At 51.1% G+C, this 22,684-nt stretch overlaps 1 protein-coding gene across 2 annotated transcripts in view; it reads left to right on the forward strand.

Annotated features, from left to right (window-relative positions):
* Positions 1 to 1,545: 1,545 nt before the first annotated feature.
* Positions 1,546 to 22,684, forward strand: part of GRB10 (growth factor receptor bound protein 10) — a 215,468-nt gene continuing 194,329 nt past the window's right edge. For both annotated transcript variants that reach the window (XM_068973463.1, XM_068973464.1), the window contains exon 1: positions 1,546 to 1,615. The gene's annotated coding sequence lies outside the window, so the exon portion shown is untranslated. The remainder of the gene's footprint in view (positions 1,616 to 22,684) is intronic.

The raw sequence follows: 22,684 nt of genomic DNA on the forward strand, positions 1-22,684 counted from the left end.
AATCTTTCCCAGCATCAGGGTCTTTTCAAATGAGTCAGTTCTTTGCATCAGGTGACCAAAGTATTGGAGTTTCAGCTTCAGCACTAGTCCTTCCGTTGAATATTCAGGACTGATTTCCTTTAGGATGGACTGGTTGGATCTCCCTGCAGTCCAAGGGACTCTCAAGAGTTCTCCAACACCACAGTTCAAGCATCAATTCTCCAGCGCTCAACTTTCTTTATAGTTCAAATCTCACATCCATACATGACTACTGGAAAAAAACCAAGCTTTGACTAGACGGACTTTTGTTGGCAAAGTAATGTCTCTGACCTTCGGCAAATTATCTAACCTCTGGGAGACTGGGTTTCCTAGTCTGTGCAGTGGGCATCTCCTAGTATCAAGGTCAGAGGATTAATGAAATGTTTGGCACAAAACGCATGCTCAATTAAGGTGTTATTACTGCAGCTGTTTTTATAATACCAAATCTCAGAAAAAGACATAATTATTGTTATTATCCTATTTGTATTATAATTTTGATTCGATAGAAATATTAATAATCATGTTAATTACAACGGTGTCAATGAACGCAGGGGTTCCTTCTTACCTTTCGCTTTATGTTACAAGTTAACATCTCATTTAACCCTCAGGACATTACTCGTAGGCGGGCTTATTAACCTATTGCAAAGATAAGGACTTTGAGGCCTGTTGGTATACAGAAAATAAACAGGGCCTCCCACTCCACGCGCGCTCCGGGGCGGGTAGGCAGATAGGGAAACTGTGGCTACGAGGGGTTAAAGCTCCAGACCCCGCCAGCGGCGGGCGGACGCTGAAGCCCAGGTTTCCCGGTCCCACGCGGGACCGCAGCCCAAGGCACAGCCAGTGCAGCAGCCGCTCCTCAGGCTTCTCCGTCCAGTCTTCCCGCTGCGCCCGGGACGGGGAATGGGGCCGCACAGTTTCAACTTGAGTTTCAAAGAATTCGCTTGCAAATTGCCTTCCAGGAGAGGTCTGATGTGTGTTTCGAGGGCGCTCCAGGCTGGGTGGTCGCGGTTCTACGTCCGGGAGTCCCAAGAGCGGGACCAGGGTCCGGGCGCCCACGCCCAGCTGCCGGCTTCCAGTCCCCCGTGCCAGCCCCCGGCAGCAGCGACCTGCGGGAGCGCCCGGCCCCGCACCCCGCCAGCTCCCCGAGCTCCCTCCGCGACCCGCCCTGCGCCCAGGCCGCGGCCCTGCCCGCGCTGGCGGCCCCGAGCGGTGCGGGCTGCGGTGGCAGCAGCGGCGGCGGCGGGAGGAGGAGCAGGAAAAGCGACCGGGGGAGGAGGCGGAGGCGGCGGAGGTGGAGGCGGAGGCGGCGGCGGCGGCGGCGGCGGGCGGCGGCGGCGGGCGGGGCCGGGCGGGTTTAAAGCCCATCGAGGGGGTGGGGAGGCCGGGAGGCGGCAGGAAGGGACGCGAGCGGCGCGCCGTGGCGGGCGGGCGCTCGGAAGCCGCGGAGCCAAAGTTTGCGCGCGGTCCCCGGGCGGCGGCACGCGGGGGTCGGGAACGCCCTGCGCGCCGCCCTTGCCCCGCGGGACCCGCGCCGCCCCGGCAGCGCAGAGGGTCGCGGGCGGCCAGGCGGAGGCGGCAGGGAACGGCGCCGTGGCAGGTACGGAGTTGGGCGGCGAGCGAGGCGCCAAGTTACTTTGTGGCCGGCGGGCGGGCGGGCTGCAGTCCCGGCGTCATTGTCTGCGCGCGGGCCGCCCGGGCCGGGGACGCCGGGCGCCGCGGGGGCGCGGCGGGCGGAAGGGCGTCGCCTCGGGCCGGGGGCTGCGGCGCGCGAGGGCGGGGACCGGGCGCGGCGCTGGGCGTCGGCGACCCCGGGGAGCCGCGGAGCCCGGGCGGCGCCCTCTGGAGCCCTCCTGTCCGACGCCGGCGGCTCACTGGCCGGGCCGGGGTGGGGGCTGCGCCGCCGGGCGGTCAGGGCCAAGGCCGCGCTCCCGGATCGCCTGGAGGGTGGGCGCCGCGCGCCCCTGCAGCCCCCGGTGCGCCCGTGCTCGGGCGGTGGGGCCGGACCCTCAGGAGCTGAGCGAGCCGGATCCTGGGATCTTTCCCTTTGGTTCTGCTGGCGACCCGTCTCCCCGCCCTTGGGGCCTAACCCCAAGTCGAGGGTTCGCGGGTTAGCGGCCCGCCAGCCGGGGAAACGTGATAAGAGCCGTGCGGTTCTCCGAAGGCGATTCTGATGCAACTCTCGGCCTCCGGATCGCCTCTCCCCGCGCCTGCCTGAGGACGGCCCTGGAGCATGTGCGTTATGGAAATGAGACATTCTCTACTTTTTATTGTGTTTTTCTTGTCTTGGGGTTGGAAGACACGCCAACTTTCTGTCATTTGCCTCAGTGAGACGGTGGGTCACGTAGGGGAGCCACAGGTGACTTTGCCCGGGCCCGGATCTTTCTGATGCATTCGTTGGAGAGAAAGCTTTCTTGCAAACGTTGTCCCCAGCTTCATTCAAGAGATGCAGAGAAAAGACCCAAACAAGTAGCGCTCGTGAGTAAACACGCGTTGTTGCACAACTTGCTCTTTGCTGCTGTTTACAAGGCCTAACCCAGAACACTTTGTTTCTGAAAATGCTGATTCAGCGGTTCGGAGCCCCCGAGTTTCCAAAGTGGTGCTTTCTCTAACGTTTCGCTCAGTTTTACTAAGAACACATGTTAACACAGCAACAGGCGTTGACTAGGGTTTACAGCACCAAGTCGGACGTTTTTCATGAGTTGACTCGCTGATTCCTTCGTTCTTTCCAGGAGGAAAAATAGATAGGTCCTAGGTTTCTGTGGCAAACAAGTTCTGACTTCTGGCGATGGTGGTGTCTTTTAGGTTAAGTATTTTGTTAGGAAAAAAGCTCTGAAACCAAAGTGTTTCCAGGAATGATTCTAGATGACTAGGTTTTCCGGTTAAGAATCAGAACTCCAGGATTATTGCATATAATATTTGAGTTTTATTGGAAACATTTGAAAGAGATGGCCACACAGGCCAACCCCCAGGTCACGGGGAGGGAATTTGAGGACAGTCACACACCCAGCAACTGAGAAGTAACTGAGAAGTGCAGCAAGGGATACTTGTGTGGCATTTCACTGTCTATGGGACACGTTCAAAGCCTGATTACTTTTAATCCTCTGCAGCCTCCTGCTCCCCATTTTACAGGTTTGGAAATTGAGGCTTGGGCTTTCAGGTGGCGCTAGTGGTAAAGAACCCACCAAGTAATGCAGGAGATGGATATAAGAGACTCAGGTTTGGCCCCTGGGTCAGGAAGATCCTTTGGAGTAGGAAATGGCAGCCCAGTCCGGTATTCTTGCCTAGAGAATCCCATGGACCAAAGAGGTGGGCTAGTCCGTGGGGTGGCAAAGAATCAGACACGCACAAACCCAGGCTCAGGAGGTTAACAAATGCATGTCGGATCACGTGGCTGGCAAATGCCAAAGCTGTCACCAGATCCTAAGCTTTGGGTTCTTTTTTTTTCTTTTTCCAGTCGTCTGTGGGTCACGCTTCTGTGCATCTGAAAGAGAAATGGCCTAGGAGCGTCCCTGGGCTGGTCAGACACCCGGAGAACCGGCAGACTCTGTTCCCATTCCCATGGCTCCTGGATACCTGCCCTATCACTAGGCTATTATCAGTGTTTTCTTTTCTCCGCTCAGTTTTTGTGCTTAGATACGCATTTGTTTTGGAAGGAAATTTTGATACCACAGAGTCATGAGTCTGATACGGTGGTTATGTTTACTGTAATAAGAACTGTGTTTTAATAAAAGCTGTGCCCCGCTAAAATCATCTAGAGGGTATTGCCTGTGGTGTGTATAGCTTTTGGACTGGGCAAAATGCCTTTCATTGTGGACTAGGAACCTGGAGCTGGGCAGGTTCATGCTAGGGCTTGTAGCGTGGTAGCTGCCAGGATCGGAACCTGGACAGCCCTGGCCCAGTCACAGTGACCATCTCTGTGGCCACTGACCCTCAAATGGGAGAGGGGAACGAAGCCAGACTCTTAAACTTTTGATTTGGATGATGAGGCTGTTTTAAGACTTGACAATGTATAGAAACCAAGCTCCTGCATGAACAAAGACATCCGCTGTGCCTTTACCTTCCTCTTACAGCTTTAGAAATGCTAGGTTGGTATAGCTGATAAAAGTTTCAAGATGACATAGTTTAAGGAACTTATTTCCTTGGAATTCAGTCCAACTCTTAACCACTGGTGAAAAGAGCCATGCATGGTGGTTGGCTGGTCCGCCTGTCAGAACTCTGACACTGACTGTAGCGAGTTCTGTCCTGCTTCGTGGGAGGAAGTGTGTGTGTTTACGGCTTGGGGTGTGATGCCTTTGTCAGTTTCTCATGCTGTCAAACCAATGTGGAATCATGTGGATCTATAAAGAGAAAACATTTGTTTTGCTTTTCATGTATGTAGTCAGTCATATGTTCATAATTTCACTAAAACCTTTTCTGCTTGTTGAGGCTTTATTTCATCTGTCTTTATCTTTTGCTTAACTGGGCGTTTGGGAGATTAAGGAAGATGTTAGAACAGACAAGTGACTTGGTGGGCAAATGGGTGCTTTGGGGACCTGGGAACCGTCAACAAGGTCTTTGTACCAACGGGTGTAAAACTGATCGCATCCGTTCAGGCGCTGGCCGGCGTTTACATTGTGCTAATACTTCATGGCACATTTCTGGGGACCTGTCTGTTCCCCCACCTTCTCTGTTTGGTGTCCGTGCTCCTGATGATCGTGTCTTGTTGACTGTTAGGGGATGAGACAGGTAATGCTTAAAATCACCAGTCTGATGGCTTTTCTGTAATAACATAAGGAAAAATGGGACGACTGTTTTTGAGACCAAAAAAAAGCCATCAAAAATCACCCCAGAGTTAGAAATGAGTGCTCATGACTTTCTGCTTTGGGGATAAAACAACTCCGAGGAGATACCCCTTTTTGCTCCTCTAGTGGGAGAGGTGGGCTTGAGAAGAAACGGAGCCTGGGCTGCTTGAGTGCTCTTTTGCTCATCTGGGAAAGGGGTGGATGTTGAGGTAGAAATAACTTAAGTCATAGTCTTGCTTTAGAATCCCTGCCCAGACGCATAGGATGAAGTTAGTGGGTCATGACTGGGTGCGACTGGGAAAACTTGAGTATTGCTCCTGTTTTTCCACCAGTGACTTGACATCTGGCTTGGGGCGTGATTTCCTTGATTGTTCAGACCCCTGATTTGAGGGGTTTCTCATTTGGGCTCCCTCTGCCAGGTTGGACTGTGTGTTTTAGCATCTCCTTTGCCACCATGTTGCTCTTTTCTGCTTTTCCCCAAGTGGGTGGATGGTACTGATGACTCCACTGGGCACTCTGCCTCAGCAGGACTCCTGGTCTTCTTTAAGCAGCTGGGTGAGCTCATTGAGCTAGCTTTTACTAGCTCATTGGTAAAACAAGAGTCACAGGGGTGCCGACCTGCAGGGAAGGTGGGGTGCCTCTGGGGTCGTGTGCACCTTGGTTCGTGGTGAGAGCTCAGAGATGCTGCGTCTGTGACCCTAAGCCTGGCTTAGAACAGCTTGCGTGCTGGGTAATGCTTCTTTCTCTGTTAATTTATGAGGTCTCCCTCTATTAATTAGAAAGAAGACTACTTTGTTTGTATTTTTGTCTCTGATCCATTAGCTGTACAAAACCTTGTGTCACTGGCTGAATTCTGCCTTCAGCACCAGTCACTGTGAGCGAGAAGCCTCTCCTGGCCTCAGAGCAGCCCATGGGTAGGAAGCTGTGAGCAGAGGTAGACGGTGGGATGGAGACCTCGCCTGGCCACAGCCCACTTGAACCAGACCGTGGGGAGGGACAGACGTCAAAAATTGGTTCTTTGTGCCCAGGAACAAGACATTTGCAGTGGCTGAGATACACGGGCTCAGACATGCTGTGATGCTGGACGCCTGCATGGAGACTGCTGGGCGCAGGTACACGGGGCCTGGTGGCCTCTGTCTTCAGGACCCCAGGGTGCTTGGTGTCTGGAGTCTGCAGAGACACCTATCCCAGCTGGGACTGAAATGCACATGAGCCGCACATCCTGATGGGCTGCCTGTGCCCCTGAGTGCCTCCTGCACCGTGTCTGGGGCGGTGCTGTTGGCAACCTCCATCCCCCAGAAGTCTGGCTGGGTCTTGGAGCCAGGTCAGCGGGCCCAGGTACCAACAGCCGCAGTCTCGCCGGGTAGCACAGGCTCAGAAAGCACGTGGCCTGGAAAGAGTTTGCTGTGTTTTTGCCCTCTTCACCATCACTGCAACTGAAACTGCATTGGGTGGCTGGGATCTTCAGCTGTCTGCGCGCTGCCCCTGGCACTGCCCGGCGGCCTGCCTGTCTGGCCCTGGCTGCAAGCTTACCGTTGTCTCACTCTGCAAGAGAGAACCTAGAAGGTACCTGGAGACCCCCTGTCACGTGGCTGCCAACAGCAAGGGACCCCCAGCTGCCTGGATCAAATTTGAGATGCTTGTTAGAAGGGAGAGACCCTGCGAGTACTCACTTCTCCCACCTGCTGGGCTTTTAGTTTATTTTTTTGGGAAACTTTCATCCCTGGGAGTGTTTTCTTCCCGTCTTTTATGAGTTGTGAACACACTCTAATATGAAGACTTCAATTATATCCCGTATCAGTAATAATCTTAGGATTTTCTGCTCCAAGAAACTCATCTTGACCAAAAGGATGCTACAAACTAAGGAGCGTTTCCATTCAGGGGTTTGTACGGTAGCATCACGCACACAGGCTTCCTGGGGGGCTCAGTGGTAAAGAACCTGTCTGCCAATGCAGGATGCACAGGAGACAGGTTCCATCCCTGGGTCGGGAAGATCCCTTGGAGGAGGAAATGGTAACCCTCTCCAGTATTCTTGCCTGGAGAATCCCATGGACAGAGGAGCCTGGTGGGCTGCAGTCCATGGGGTCGCAAAGAGGCGAGCATGACTGAAGCAGCTGAGCACATTGTGTGCATAGGAGGTCTCGTCAGGCCTGAGGGTGATGCCTGCATGACATCTGGGACCCTACCTGGGGAATCTTCCTGTTGGCTGGGAGGTTGAGCTGGCTGATGTCCTATATGGACCAGCACTGATTGTGGGTGTGTCACCCCAAAGCTTCCAGGTTTCTTGTTCCAAAATGCTGTTGGGTTCCTCTGAAGAACTGTGTAGGTTTCATGGGACCCTGCCAGGATGTTTCTATAGATGAAGGAATGCGTGAAACCTCTCAGCATCTCCCAGTGGAGGAGGGGTAAGTCAGGGTGGCTTCTCGCTCCCTGGTTTGGTCATTACCTAACTGCAGACCTGGCCTGGCCCTTCCCCACCCCGGGGCCTGCAGGGCCGTGGTGGACGCCCCTGGCCTGTGTCGTGTCCTTCTCTTCCCAGCTGGGGCCCTGTCTTCCACTCTTCTGGCCTGGCCTTCCCACAAGTTGTGTCCATTTAAAGGGTCAGTAGCTTTCTAATCCCTCAATACCTCGGGCAGACTTTTGAAGGTTAGTTTTTTTTAATCAGAGCAGTACATGTATGTAGTTTGAAGAGTCAGTTCCCCAGAAGTAACCAGGCTTATCAACGTTTTCTGTATTCATCTCCGTATTTCTAAGCAGATGTTTAATAATGTATCGCAGTTCCTTACCACCTGTCTTTCTCCCCGACCCGCCCAAAGCTCAGCTTCGTTTAGGATTCTTTTACTTCCCTTCTTGGAAGGTGAGGAGTGGACCTCTGTCTCATCCGCATCCTGCCCTGTACGTCCTGTCTCCCGTCATCTCTGGCGAGAGCGGCTGGACCAGCACGCCCTGCGGCTGCTGCGGGGACAGCCCTAAAGGCTGCCCGTGGTCCAGCCACGTGTGCTGGGATCACTTTCTCTGTCTTCCAGGGCGTCTTGTTTTCTCCTGGAGTTGTGTTTGCCTTTGCTTGGTAGTTTATGTACTTACCGCTTCCTACCCCAACCCCCACTCCAAGCCGACACAGGTGTGCAAATATTCTCTTGGACACCTTTAGGTATCCAGCCAGTTGTGTCTCTGGGAAACAGCCTCTCGTGTGCCTTTTGTCCCCAGGGGCCTGGCTGCCCTCCAGCCTCCCTGCTCAGCTTGATCCCCATCTCCTCCTTGGTCCCGGGCGGGCCCTTTGTTCTCTTGGCTCTCGTGCTTCCTGTTTCGTGGTTTCTTCCCACAGTTTGATGGAGAGCATTTCATAATAGCTTCCAAAGAAGAGATGCATGCAAATTTTTGAGACCTTGCTTGTCCAAAAATGTCCTTATTGTACCCTTCCCTTTTCAGTGTCGGCTCCTCCAAGCTGGAGACTCAGATCTTTGGGGACCATTTTTTAAATTAGTTCTTTAATTTCTTTCCCCTCCCCCGATCTTCTCTTCTTTCTTCCTAGAATCACTTTTATTTGGTGGTTAGCTGCTGGACTGGTTCTCTAATTCTCTTTTATTTTGTTGAGTTCTTCTAAGTTGTAGAGTATATCAACTTGGCTTTTAACTGGATTTTAAATTTTTGTTTTCATTGTTAATTTCTAAGGACCTCTTTATTTCTTTTTTGATTATTATTATTTTTACTTTTTTAGACTTTACTTTTTGGACCAGTTTTACAGTTACTGCAAAACTGAGCAGGAAATATGGAGATTTACTGTTTACACTGCTTGTCTCCACTGCCCCCAAGTCTCCCCACTGTCAGCATCCCCCACCGGTGAATGAAGGCGCTCCATCGTGTCTGACTCTGTGCCACCCCATGGACTGTAGCTCGAAAGGTCCTGTCTCCATGCGTGTTCTGCAGGCCAGACTTCTGGAGTGGGTAGCCTTTCCCTTCTCCAGGGGATCTTCCCGACCCAGGGACGGAACCCAGGCCTCCTGCACCGCAGGCGGGTTCTTTACCAGCTGTGCCGCCGGGGAGTGTGTTACAGGCAGTGGGCCTGCTGTGGAGCATCACTGCCCCGAACCACCGCCCCCGCTTTCATGGCGCACCACTGCTGTCTCGCATCACGGATGCACGACTTTCTTAAACCTCTTTTTGGATATACTTCCTTTTTTGAAGGGCGGGGGGGAGGTGATTTCTTCCATGGTTTCTCTTCTCTCCGATTTTTACATTATTTCTTTTTCTGCACTTTTGGCTTACCCAGAAAGCAGAGTTTATGACAAGCAAGAACTTATCTGTGACTCAGAGGGTAAAGAATCTGCAATGCAGTAGACCCAGGTTTGATCCCTGGGTCAGAAAGATCACCTGGAGGAGGAAATGGCAACCCACTCCAGTACTCTTGCCTGGAGAATCCCATGAGCGGAGGAGCCTAGTGGGCTACAGTCCATGGGGTCTCAAAGAGTCGGACACGACTGAGCGACTGCACTTTCTTTCCTTACTGACGAGGGCATTGTGAGGGGAGGGAGGGTGGGCCCTGAGGCTGGACCCCAGCTGGCCACCTGGGCCACTGAGAGAAGCTGATGGTCTGCTGTTGTGATCTCCAGACAGTCCTGGAGGTGGTGCGGGAGAGGAAGAGCTGTCGGTTGTTGCCCGTTCCCTCCATGGAGCTGTGGGTGCTTGGTGCAGGCCGCATGGCACGTGGCCCTTGGCCTCGGGCTTGCCTTGCCCGCACCCACAGTGTTCCCTCCAGCAGCGGCCACACAGGGGCCCAGGCAGGTGAGGCTGAAGGGTGCTGTCCGACCCATTCTGCATGACTTTCGTCTTTAGGGCTCAAGGCTTTGCTTCGATGTCTGGGCCCTGCTGTGCCACCTGTGTTCAACGATGTCACTGGGAGGCGGATGGTGGGCCTCGGGGTATGGCCGTTTGGTTGCCCTCATTGTGTGGGGAGACCCTGGGGCCCCTGTACGGGGTCTCTTCTCCTTGTCAGCCAGACTGTCTGAAGAAGCCTTTTCTCCACCGTGACTAGGAGGGCAGGGGTAGTCTGGGGCTGTCAGCTGTTCGGCATCAGCAGCTGTGCTCAGAGTGGTACCAGGAGCCCTGTTACTGGTTCAGGAGAGGAACCCACATTTCGGTAGTGAGAGCTGGGCCTCGAGGATCAGACTGAGCCCTGCACTTCCCGTGGGCCCCTCTTGCTTCCTTGTTCCTGATGCTTGGGGTTTGCGGCGCCTGGGTCTCCATCTCCTCGCCTGTCTGGATGTTCTGCTCTCACATTTGTGAGTGAGCCCCCTGCCCCACCCCCAGCTTTATGCCTTTTAAAAGATCCCCTCTGGAGGACCTCCGTTTCTGCTCCCGAGGCTGCAGGGCGCGTGTGATCAGGTCCAGGAGCTCGCATCCAGGGTGGGAGCAGGGGGCGGGTGGGCCGGCACACCTGAGCCACCACCTCAAGGAGCGGCAGACCGGCCTGAGGTCCGGACCCCAGAGGAAAGGGACTGCCTCTGGGACCGTGGCCAGGCCATCCCTGTGCACGCTGATTTCTTCTGGATTCTCAGGGTTGGATGCTCTGCCTTGGTTCCCTCCCCAGTGTCTCTGCCTCCAAGCTGTGGTGACCGGTGCAGGCTGGGAGGAGGGCTCGTGGTCCTGCACTTGAGGTTGGACGCCCTGCTGGTTCTGCTCTCAGAACCAGCCTCCCCAGCTTTCATTGGAATGACTTTAAAATAGTGAAAGAACAGAGTCTTGATCATCATGGAGCCCATCCTCCTGGGGTGAATTTCTGCTCGCTCTTCACCCCTCCTTCACTGCTTGTCCCGGGAGCTGCACGCTGGCGGCTTGTCTACACCTGCACACGGCACCCCAGTGGGCCTCCCTGCTCCCCGTACCTGTGGCCGTGGCACCCATCCGAGTTTAGCGTTCTAAGGGCCACGGACAGCTCCCAGCCCTTCCTACCACGGGCTCTGCTGGGAGCACTGGCATCCTCACTTGCTTGGACACCTCCCACAAGTCACTTACTCTTGGCCCTCGTCATCATTTGTTTCAGGGCTGTGTTTGCGTTTGTGTGTGTGTGGTTATATGTGTGGAATGTATATGAGGTGATTCGCACAGGACCTGCTCACATGTAGTGTGTTATTAGTGTGTTATTTTCTTTGTATTTTTTTTGTTTAAACTGTCCTTTGTTTGGCTGCGCCAGATCTTACTTAATGGCCCGTGGGATCTTCATTTGTTGTGGCACTCAGGATCTTCAGTTGCAGCTTGCAAACTCTTAGCTGTGGTATGAGGGATTTAGTTCCCTGACCAGGGATTGAACCTGGGCCCCCTGCATTGGGAACTTGGAATCTTAGCCACTGGACCACCAGGGAAGTCCCTCGATCGTTTTAAAATAGAGCCCTGCTTTCTCCATGACATCCAGTAGCTTTACACTTGTGACTTCAAGAAATAGGCTTTCCTGTCCCTGCTATTCTTGCTCTGACATTTTGGGGGCGGGTATGACCCTGGAAAACTACGGCTGGCTGGCCATGGTGGTCACATGGGCCCCAGAGGTGTGAGGAGAGTCGAAGTGCCCAGTCATGGGTCTGACTCATGCTGCGTCTCAGACTTCCCCACATGTGGGGCTCTGCAGGGCTTTGAGGGTGGGTGAGGAGGACTTTGGCATCTGACAGTGGCCAGTGTGTCCTTGTCCATCTGGGTGGAGGTGGCCTAGAGGGAAGCAGATGGGATAACGGAGGGAGGAAGGGGTTGTTTGGAAGAGCTTTGAGAACCCGGGATCCAGGGCTGCAAGGTCGTGGAGCGTTCACTGTCGCGTGGAGCGTGGTCCTGGATCTCACGGTGCACCGTGGCCGGCTGTGCTCCGCAGTTTCCTTAGAAGTGCCCTCCCCCTGAAGCAGAGGAGTGTGCCTAGGACAGCAGGCCAGGGGTCTGCTCTAGGGCTCTGTGCGCACATGTGGAATGATAGAGTGAGTCCTGTCCAGCCCGTCTATGAGGCAGGGTGGTACCCACTCTCGCTGGGATGCCTTCCAGGCTTCTTTCTCCGAGTTAGAGCAGATTGGCTGTATCTAGGGGTGTCTAGGGGTAAAGAATGCCTGCAGTGGGGGAGACCTGGGTTCGATCCCTTGGTTGGGAAGATCCTCTGGCGATAGGCATGGCAACCCACTCCAGTATTCTTGCCTGAAGAATCCCCGTGGGCAGAGGAGCAGGCCGACTGCAGTCCATGGGGTCTTAAAGAGTCGGACCTGACTGAGTGACAAAGCACAGCACAGGGGTGCCAAAGACCCCAGGATCTGGTTTTCTGTTCAGAAGGCTCCTGATTAGGGGCGGAGTTGCACGCGCGCTGCGTGGACCCCACGCTGCGCCCTGCCCCGTGGTGCCTGCACCCTGCCTGCCAGCATGCAGCGATCACGCGGTGGCTCCAGCACAGCCTGTAGTGGGCTGACACCAGGAAGCACCGGGGCCAGCCCACGGTGGTCTCTGCTCTGGTCCACTCCCTAGCCGGGAGGGCCAGCCCAGGTCACCTGCCCAGGCCCTGGTGGTCAGCAGCGCAGCCTCCTAGCTGTGGCTTCTGGCAGCAGAGGGGCTCTGGGGGTGCGAGCTCTCGGAACTGGGATCCTGGACCGCTCTCTGACCATCCCCAGAGTTAGGATCCCATGCCTCCTGTGGACGTTAGCTGTGGGGCGGTGGCGTTATGTAACCATTTCTAATCTTCATTGTTTAATGTGTAACAAGTAGTAACTGCGCCCAGATAAACCCAGCCACTATCTCCCAGCCAAGTGGCAGGCGGTGGGTGTGGGAGCCAGCTGGGGAAGGGAGCAGATAGGGGCTTCTAGCAGTTTTCTCTGCTGAAAACGGTTTGGCTGGACGTCTGATTAATCTCGGTGGCGTGTAGTCTGGCATCAGAGCCTCAGGTAAACATATCTGGTCACACTGTGTCTTTGTCTGGGAGCCTTTGCCCTCGTTGACAGTACCTCCAGGACCACGAATGATGTAGACGTTGGGGAGATCTCGCCTTCTTGATGGGGTCCAGCTGATGGCTCCAAACACAGATGGGGCTTCTTGCCCACCGTCTTCAGAGACTCAGCCAGATAACCTGTTAACACGTGGACTGTCCTTTTGATCAGTTGATCTTTATTGGTTGACTGCAGGAGTCCCGACCAGGGTGTGGATAGACGTTTCCTTGGAGGCGTCGCACACAGGTAGCTATTGTCCTGCCTCTTGTACTGCCAAACTTCTCCCTCCCAGCCGAGTGAGCAAGAAGTGGGCGCCTTCCCTCTTTGTTCTCTGTGAGGATGAAAGGCCAGCGGATCGGGGGTTTTGATGATGCCGCAAAGTGCTGAGCTTCAGGTCCAGTTAGGAGTGGCCCTGTGGACCATACACTACCTTGATTGTGGTGTGTGTCTTTGCTCCTAGACCTTTGGTGGCATTTGTGGAGCTGACTTTCTGCAGTGGGAGCAGGTCACAACCCTTATGCTAAGTATACGTGGAGTATAATCTATAAAAATTTTGAACCACTGTGTTTTACATCTGAAAATAATTTAGTATTGTAAATCAAGTATACCTCAGACCTGGAGCTGACTGTGGCTTGGAACACAAGCTCTTTATTGCAAAATTCAGGCTTAAATGGAAGAAAGTAGGGAAAACCACTAGGCCGGGTATGACCTAAATCAAATCCCTTTATGGTTGTACAGTGGAGGTGATGAATAGATTCAAGGGATTAGTTCTGGTAGACCAAGTGCCTGAAGAACTGTGGACAGAGGATTGTAATACTGTACAGGAGGTGGTGACCAAAACCATCCCGAAGAAAAAGAAATGCAGGAAGGCAAATTGGTTTTCTGAGGAGGCTTTACAAATAGCTGACGAAAGAAGAAAATCAAAGGCAAGGGAGAAAGGGAAAGATATACCCAACTGAATGCAGAGTTCCAGAGAATAGCAGGGAGAGATAAAAGGCCTTCTTAAATGAACAGTGCAAAGAAATAGGGGAAAACAATCGAATGGGAAAGACTAGAGAGTTTTTCAAGAAAATTTGGAGATACCAAGGGAACATTTCATGCAAGGATCGGCACGATAAGGGACAGAAACAATAAGGACCTAAGAGAAGCAGAAGAGATTAAGAAGAGGTGGCAAGAATACACAGAGCTATACAAAAAAGGTCTTAGTGTCCTGGATAACCATTATGGTGTGATCACTCACCTAGAGCCAGATATCTTGGAGTATGAGTCAGGTGGGCCTTAGGAAGCATCACTATGAACAAAACATTCTGGAGATACCAGAATTCCAGCTGACCTGCTTAAAAATCCTAAAAGTCGATGATGATGCTGTTAAAGTGCTTCACTCAGTATCTCACCAAATTTGAAAAATTCAGCATTGGCTGGCTACAGGAGTGGAAAAGGTCAATTTTTATTCCAATCCCAAAGAAGAGCAATGCCAAAGAATGTTTAAACTACTGGAGAGTTGTGCTCACTTCACATGGTTGCAAGGTAATGCTCAAAATCTTTCAAGCTAGGCTTTAATAGTACATGAACCAAGAACTTCTAGATGAACAAGCTGGATTTTAAAGAGGGAGAGGAACTGGAAAACAAATTGCCAACATTTGTTCAGTGATGGAGAAAGCAAGTGAGCTCCAGAAAAAACATCTGCTTCTACTTCATTGACTACGCTACAACCTTTGACTGTGTGGATCACAAGAAACTGGAAAATTCTTGAAGAGATGGGAATACCAGACCACTGTAGCTGCCTCCTAAGAAACCAGGATGCAGGTCAAGAAGCAACAGTTACAACCAAACTTGGAATAACAGACTGATTCAAAATTGGACAAGGAGTACACCAAGGCTGTATATTCTCACCCTGCTTATTTAACTTATATGCAAAGTATATTATGTGAAATGCCAGGCTGGATGAATCACAAGCTGGAATCAAGATTTCTGGTAGAAATGTCAACAACCTTAGATACACAGATTCAGTTCAGTCGCTCAGTTGTGTCCAACTCTTTGTGACCCCATGGACTACAGCACGTCAGGCTTCTCTGTCTATCACCAACTCCCAGAGCTTGCTGAACTCATGTCCACCGAGTTGGTGATGCCATCCATCCATCTGATCCTCTGCTGTCCCCTTCTCCTCCTGCCTTCAGTCTTTCCCAGCATCAGGGTCTTTTCTGATGAGTCCATTCAGGTAGCCAAAGTATTGGAGCTGATTCAGCTTCAGCATCAGTCCTTCCAGTGAATATTCAGGACTGTTTTCCTGTAGGATTAACTGGTTTGATCTCCTTGCTGTCCAAGGGATTCTCAAGAGTCTTCTCCAACACCACAGTTCAAAAGCATCAATTCATCATATTCAGATATGCAGATGATACCACTCTAATGGCAGAAAGCAAACAGTAACTAAAGAGCCTCTTGATAAGGGTGAAAGAGGAGAGTGAACAAGTGGGCTTAAAACTCAACATTCAAAAAATTAGGATCATGGCATACAGTCCCATTCAGTTCAGTTCAGTTCAGTTGCTCAGTTGTGTCTGACTTTTTCCCACCCTATGAACTGCAGCATGCCAGGCCTCCCTGTCCATCACCAACTCCCATGAATCAAGGTGAATTGGAAGTGGTCAAACGAGATGACAAGAGTGAACATCAACATTCTAGGAATCAGCAAACTAAGATGGACTGGAATGGGTAAACTTAACTCAGATGACCATTGTATCTACTACTGCGGGCAGGAGTCCCTTAGAAGAAATGGAGTACCCATCATAATCAACAAAAGAGTCTGAAATGCAGTACTTGGATGCAGTCTCAAAAATGACACAATGATCTCTGTTCGTTTCCAAGGCAACCCATTCAATATCATGGTAATCCAAGTCTGTGCCCCGACGAGTAACACTGAAGAAGCTGAACGGTTCTATGAAGACCTACAAGACCTTTTAGAACTAACACCCCCCAAAAGATGTCCTTTTCATTATAGGGGACTGGAATGCAAAAGTAGGAAGTCAAGAAACACCTGGAGTAACAGGCAAATTTGGCCTTGGAATGCAGAATGAAGCAGGGCAAAGACTAATAGAGTTCTGCCAAGAGAATGCACTGGTCATAGCAAACACCCTCTTTCAACAACACAAGAGAAGACTCTACACATGGACATCACCAGATGGTCAACACCGCAGTCAGATTGATTATATTTTTTGCAGCCAAAGATGGAGAAGCCCTATACAGTCAGCAGAAACAAGACCAGGAGCTGACGGTGGCTCAGATCATGAGCTCCTTATTGCCAAATTCAGATTTAAATTGAAGAAAGTGGGGGAAACTGCTAGACTATTCAGGTATGACCTAAATCCAATCCCTTATGACTATACAGTGGAAGTGAGAAATAGATTTAAGGGACTAGATCTGATAGATAGAGTGCCTGATGAACTATGAATGGAGGTTCCTGACATTGTACAGGTGATTAGCTCTATATTGTTATATGTGGCATTCTGCTTTATCTTCTACCATTTAAAAAAATTAAATTTTTGTAGTTTTTTTAAAGATTATTTCCAATTTACCATTGTTATAAAACACTGGCTAGATTCCCCATGTTGTATAACACATTCTTGACCCTGTCTTACACCCAGCAGTTTGTACCTCCCCACCGCTATATTGCTGCCCGCCCCCCCGGCCCCCCGCCCCCTGCCCCCCGTCCCCCGCACACTGATAACCACTAGTTTGTTCTCTGATTTTCTTTCTTTTTAGATTCCACAGATAGTTGATATTATGCAGTATTTGTCTTTCTGTCTGACTTATCTCACTTTAGCATAATGTCCTCCAAGTCCATCCATGTTGCGGCAGATGACATTATTTCCATCTTCTTTTTGGCTGAGTAGTATTCCATTCACACATTGTATTCGTAAATATGTTTATGCTTTATTCCCTTTATAAAAACATGCAGAGCCCTGCTTTGACATTTAGTTGGGTTCCTGTAGTTTGTTTTCAGTGGTCTCTTTTCTGTTTGGCACTTTCAGAAAGGTTTGCAGCCTTTTGGATCTTGAATGGTCTGGAAACCCTGCCTACTTATTGTATAACAATACAATAAGATACATGGTCCTATCGCAGCCCCTCGTGGCGGTTGAGGCTTTGCTTAGCACCATCCCGTCTTAACATCAGGTGAGAACCCCAGGTGACCTCAATCAGTGGAGAAAGACAAGACCTGTGTCCCCAGGAGGCTGCCTGGCTGGGCTTGGACCCTGTTTGTGTTAATCGTCAGCATGAGTTTTGCCCTGTGCAGGCACGTGGGACAGGTGGTGTTTCCCTTCGCAGAAACTGATCTTGTCGCAGCCCTGGTTGTATTTCCGTCTGTGAGCCTGCCTTCTGTGTCAGTCTTCACTCTACATGGCCAGTTCTTCACTCTGCCTTTTGAAAAATGCCACCACCGATATCCTCCCTGCTGTAATGGGTCTGGGGAATTTTTGTGTTCTCGCAGCCTAGTTGGTCAGCATATGCATTAACGGGTCCCAGGGGGCTTTGGGCTCTGTTAGCTCGTCATCTCTTATCAAGTATCGTGGTGATGCTGCACAGCTCAGTGCTTCTCAAAGGTTAATCCATAGCACAAGAGCTATTATTCTTGACCAGACATCCAGACTCTTCCACAAGGGCTGCACCATTTTGCATCCCCATCAGCCCTGCACAAGTGTTTCTATTTCTCCTATATCCATATTGCTGCTGCTGCTGCTGCTAAGTTGCTTCAGTCGTGTCCAACTCTGTGTGACCCCATAGACGGCAGCCCACCAGGCTCTGCCGTCCTTGGGATTCTCCAGGCAAGAACACTGGAGTGGGTTTCCATTTCCTTCTCCAACATCCATACTAATAATTGGTAATTTCCAATATCTCTCCCTCCTTCCTTCCTTCCAAATAGGCATGAAGTGATATCTCATTGTGGTCTTGATCTGCATTTTGTTCTTGAGTTGTAGGCATTTTTTAATGTGTTCTGCATATTGACCCCCTATCAGATATATGATCTGTAACTATTTGTCCCTTTCTGTAGGCTGTCTTTTCATTCTCTTGTCTCAATAATACACAGAAGTTTGTAATTCTGATGAAGTTCAATTTATGTATTTTATTCGTTTCCTTTACTTTTGGTATCGTATCCATGAAGTCATTTCTAAATCCAGTGTTATGAAGATGTTCCCCCCATGTATTCTAAGAGTTCTAATTTTAGCTTTTGTGTTTAGGTCTTTGATCCATTTTGAGCTAGTTTTTGTTTACGTGGTAGGGTAAAGGGTCACTTCATTTTCTTGCGTATGGGTATCCAGTTTCCCCACAATCAGTCATTGAAAGCACTGTCCTTTCCCCATTAATAGTCTTGGCATCATGTTGAAAATTTACCCACCATATATGTAAGGGTTTCTGGGCTTTCTGTTCAGTTCCCTTGGCCTGTGCCTATTCTCATGCCAATATTACACTGTCTGATTACTTTGCAGTAAGTTTTGAAATCAGGAAATGTGAATTTTCCAACTTTGTTCTTTTTCAAGATTATTTTGGCTCTTCAGAGTCCCTTGAGAATTCACACGAATTTGGGGATGAATTTTTCTCTTTCTGTAAAAATGCCAGTGGGATGTTGATGGGTATTGCATTGAATCTGTAGATCGTTTTGATATTTGATACGAAGTTTTCAGTCCATGAACTCAAGATAACTCTTTTTATTTATGTGTTCTTTATATTCATGTAGAAATGCTTTGTAGTTTCCAGTGTACAGGTCTTTTGTCTCTTGGTTTAAATTTACTCTTAATTATTTTATTAGTCTTCATGCTATTGTGAATAAAATTGTTTTCTTAATTTCCTTTTCAGAGTGTTCATCGTTCATATATAGAAACATAGGTAGCTTTTGCATTTTGATTTTATATCTTGTAACTTTGATGCATTTATTAACTCATAATTTCTTGCATATGTCTGATTTTTAAGGTACATGTGCAGAGATTATCTTCATTCTTTCCAGTTTGTTGTTGTTTAGTCCCTAAGTTGTGCCTGACTTTTTTGGGACCCCATGGACTATAGGCTGCCAGACTCCTCTGTCCATGGAATTTCTCAGGCAAGAATCCTGGGGTGGGTTGTTATTTTCCTTCTCCAGGGGATCTTCCCGACCCCAGGATCGAACCTGCGTCTTTTGCTTTGCAGGCGGATTCTTTACCTGAGCCACTGGGGTACCTTTCGCTTCCTTTTCTTGCCTGGTAGCTCTGGCTATGCTGTGTTAAACTGAAGTGTTGTGGACATGCTTGTCTTTTTCCTGATCTTCGAGGAAAACTTTCAGTCTTTCACCACTGAGTAAGATGGTGGCTGCGGGTTTTCACACTTGAAAAGCTTTCTCCCTGGCTGAGCGTATGCTCTATCCTTGAGGATGTTCCATGTACACTTAAGGAAAATATATATTGTCCTGTGGCTGCGGGGGCGTGTTCCGCTGTGTCTGTGCTGTTTGTTTGGTTTATAGAGTTGGCGAGGCCTTCTGTTTCCTTACTGACCGTCTGTCTGGTTGCCCCTCGCGTTACTGAGCTGGGATGTCAACGTCTCCAGCCAGCAGTGCTGCGCTTCTGTTTTCTTCAGCTGTGTCAGTGTTCACTTCGTATATTTTGAGGCTCTTCTTTCAACATACAATGTCTTCTCTGTCTTCTGTAACAGTTCTGATTTACAGTATATTTTGGCTAATGTAGGTATAGCAGTCCCAGGTCTCTTTTTATTAATATTAGCATGAAATGGTCTTTCCCATCATTTTATTTTCAACCTGATTGTGTCTTTGGGTTAAAACTGAGTCTTAGCACATTGTTGGATCATGTGGGGTTTTTTTTCCCCTCCTTTCTGCCCATCATTGCCTTTTGATTGGAGGGTTTAATCTTTTTACAGTTAATTACTGATAAGGAAGAAGTTTACCAGTCTGCAATTTTTGAGGGTGTGCATCTCTTCCAGCTTTTTGTCCTTTATTTCTCTAGAAGCCTTTCTTCTCAGAATGATCTTTATGCTTCAGACAGACTGCTGAGATGTGAACAGTCACTGAGTAAGTGACTTTTGGGAGAACACTGTATGGAACAAGCAGCCTTGAGGCGGTTGTTACGAGGCCCTTGGTGACCTAGTCCTGTCCTTGCTGGGTGGGGTGATGCGGCCGAGTCTGCGGGACTCTAGAACTGCTGGGCTGGAATCCTGTGCTGCTGTTTGGAAAGGAGCGGAGCAAGCACTTGACTGGGTGAGGGGTGATTCCTTCCTTTGTGAAGCTGAGTTTACAGGAATGCGTGTCATGTGACCCTCAGGACAGCCTTGCTAGTCAGGGAGAGAGGATCTTCCCTTGGTACCTGGGGAAACCGGAGCCCTCGGAGACAGATGCCTTGTTCAGGGTCAAGTGTGTGTTGGTGGAAGGGTTAGAATTGCCCTCTCAGAATCCCAGCTTCATCATCCTCTGTGCCCCTGGGTGCCACCAGGGAGGAGGAAGGGGTGTCTTTCTGCCCACTCAGACCCTGCCAGGATGCGGATTCTTTGCTCCCGGGATTTGTGAACCTTAAAGGAAAATGCCAGTCAATTCCTTGCATGGTCCCGACACACAGTAGGTCTTCGTTCATTTCCCTTTTCCTGGGGGACTTTTGCAGGAAAGGTGATGTGTTCCTGGGAGTCCTGGGACCCTTGGGTTCAGGATGGTCTCGGGGCTGTTAAGTCCACTGACAGAGCTGTTTCTCCCTGTTTCCTGGCTGGGTGGCCACGTCGGAGCTTGGAGTGTCACAGCCAGGGCCTGGGGTTTGAGGCCTTTGGAGGCAGGACCTGCTCTTGCCCCCACCATCCTCACAGTTCTGTCCTGTCCTTATTCCTTGAGACCGTGGAGGTCACTGGGGGTGGTTCCCAAGGTGCAGAAGTCCTCCTGCGTCGACCTCCGTCCTCGTGACAGTCTCACGTAGGCTCTGGTACGTCAGTGCTGGGCTTGGGGGCACTTGGGTGCCATTTGAGTCCACAGGACCTTTTTTAAGCCTGGCAGGGTCACCCAGGGCTTCCCTGAGGTGAGGACGTGCACGCAGGCACTGGTCCCTCTCGGCTCCCTGGGGAGTAGGAACCTGAGGATAGAGGTGACGGGTATTACGGAGGCCCTTGCCCTATTTAGCAGAGTCAATCTCACGTTCTCGGGTCAGAAATAGATCCTCTTTCCCCTCCTTAAGTGCGGGTGCTGCTCCGGGGGTGGTAATCCTGTTGAGGAAGCCCGAGGAGGCGGGAGACGCCAGGGGGCTGGGAAGGAAGCACCATCAGGCTCGGCACTGGTGGGCACCAGGTGCGTTGACACTGTCTGCCTTGCTCTCTGGGCCTGTGCCTGGCTCCCCGGGGGAGGGGGAGTCCCACCTCCCAACCGTGCGGCCATTCCGGAAATACCGGACATGTGACATCTTCCCTCTGCTGTGGGCCCCCTTTGGCAGCTTATTTGATGGGGGGAAAGGAGAAGAGGGACAGGTGCTGAGTGACTCAGAGCCCTGCGTCTTGCCAGAATCGGGGCGGGGACCAGCCAAGGTCTGAGGGGTTGACCTGGGTCCCCTCCTCTGCACCTGGAATGGAGCCCACGTGGGCTCTGACAAGGGACACTGTTTGCAGGGCTATGTCTTGGATGAAGAGTTCTGAAATTCAGCATCATTTCTAAGAAAATCTTCCCTAAAGAAGAAGTCTCTGGGTCCAGAGTTACTGAGGCCAAGTAAGGGGAAGTCTGGATCTTCGGTCTCTTGGCATCTTCAGACTCTGTGTGTTTAAAATATGGGTGCAAAGTGAAAATGATCATGGCAGGAGCCACATGCCGCAGGTCAGCTGAGGTGACCTGTGTTCTAGGCTGGGTCTGGGAGAGTCAGGTCGGGGGTCTTGCGGTAGCCTCCGCGGGTGGGGGGAAGCTCTGCAGTCTGGTCCAGGATGCTGTGGGAGGGCGGTTCTGACGTCTAGTCTGGCTGTATTGGCTGAGCGCATCCTGCCTAGTATGGGCTGCCCTGTCCGCCATGTTTAAGATGGGGGGTCTGAAGGGTCTCAGGCACCTATAAGAACAGTTGGGAGCTAAGGAGAGTGAATCAGCAGAGACCCAGAAGGCAGAGGGGGTGCTCTATTTATTGGATGTGGAAAAGCTGAGCTGTGATGGGGGAGCAGAGGGACCTGCCTTCTCTTCGTTCTGCCCCTCTTTCTGCTGGTGGATCTGAAGGGCCAGGAAGCATGCAGCCTCCCGAGGGCACGAAGGGCCCTGCTGAGACCACAGAGCCCACAGGATAGGGGTAGGGGCCTTGACGGGGGCCTGAGCTCCACGGGAGGACAGACCAGCAGTGGGGGGGGGGGGACAGTCTTAGCCACAGGACCTGTTTTTCTCTGTCCGTTGAGCTGTCTTTACTCAGCTCTAACACCATCTGCCCGGAGTTAGAACCAGACCCCACAGGTTAAAGGGCCTGACATGGCCCCTGGGACACAGCTCAGGAACAGCCAGATGGGAGTGATGCATAAGGTTAAGGTGTAGGGGTGGGGTGCATCCCTCTCAGCACCCCAGAGTGTTTACCAACCAGGAAGCTCCCTGAACCCTGTCCTTCAGGGGTTGTGTGGAGGCTCCATTCCGTAAGCATGATTGATTAACTCATTGGCCATTGGTGATTAATTCAGTCTCCAATCCCTCTCCCCCACCAGGGTCATGGGATGAAGCTGCAGGTTCCAACCCTCAAACTGTGCCTTGGCCTTTTGGTGAGCCCCAATTCTGAGGCTGTTTAGGGAACCCCAGTCCCCCAGCTGCCTGTCACCTCATCAGCATACAAAAGACACTCACCACCCCCATGAGTTTCAGGGGTACTGTACCAGGAACTGGAACAAGACCCGATATTTATCTGTTTACCATCCAGGTAACACATGCAAGCCTCAGAGCACATGCATGGGGTGTCGAGAACCTGTGAGCTTGGAGCGTGTGAGGAC

This window comes from Capricornis sumatraensis, chromosome 5 (genome assembly GCF_032405125.1).
Source record: "Capricornis sumatraensis isolate serow.1 chromosome 5, serow.2, whole genome shotgun sequence".
Lineage (NCBI taxonomy): Eukaryota > Metazoa > Chordata > Mammalia > Artiodactyla > Bovidae > Capricornis > Capricornis sumatraensis.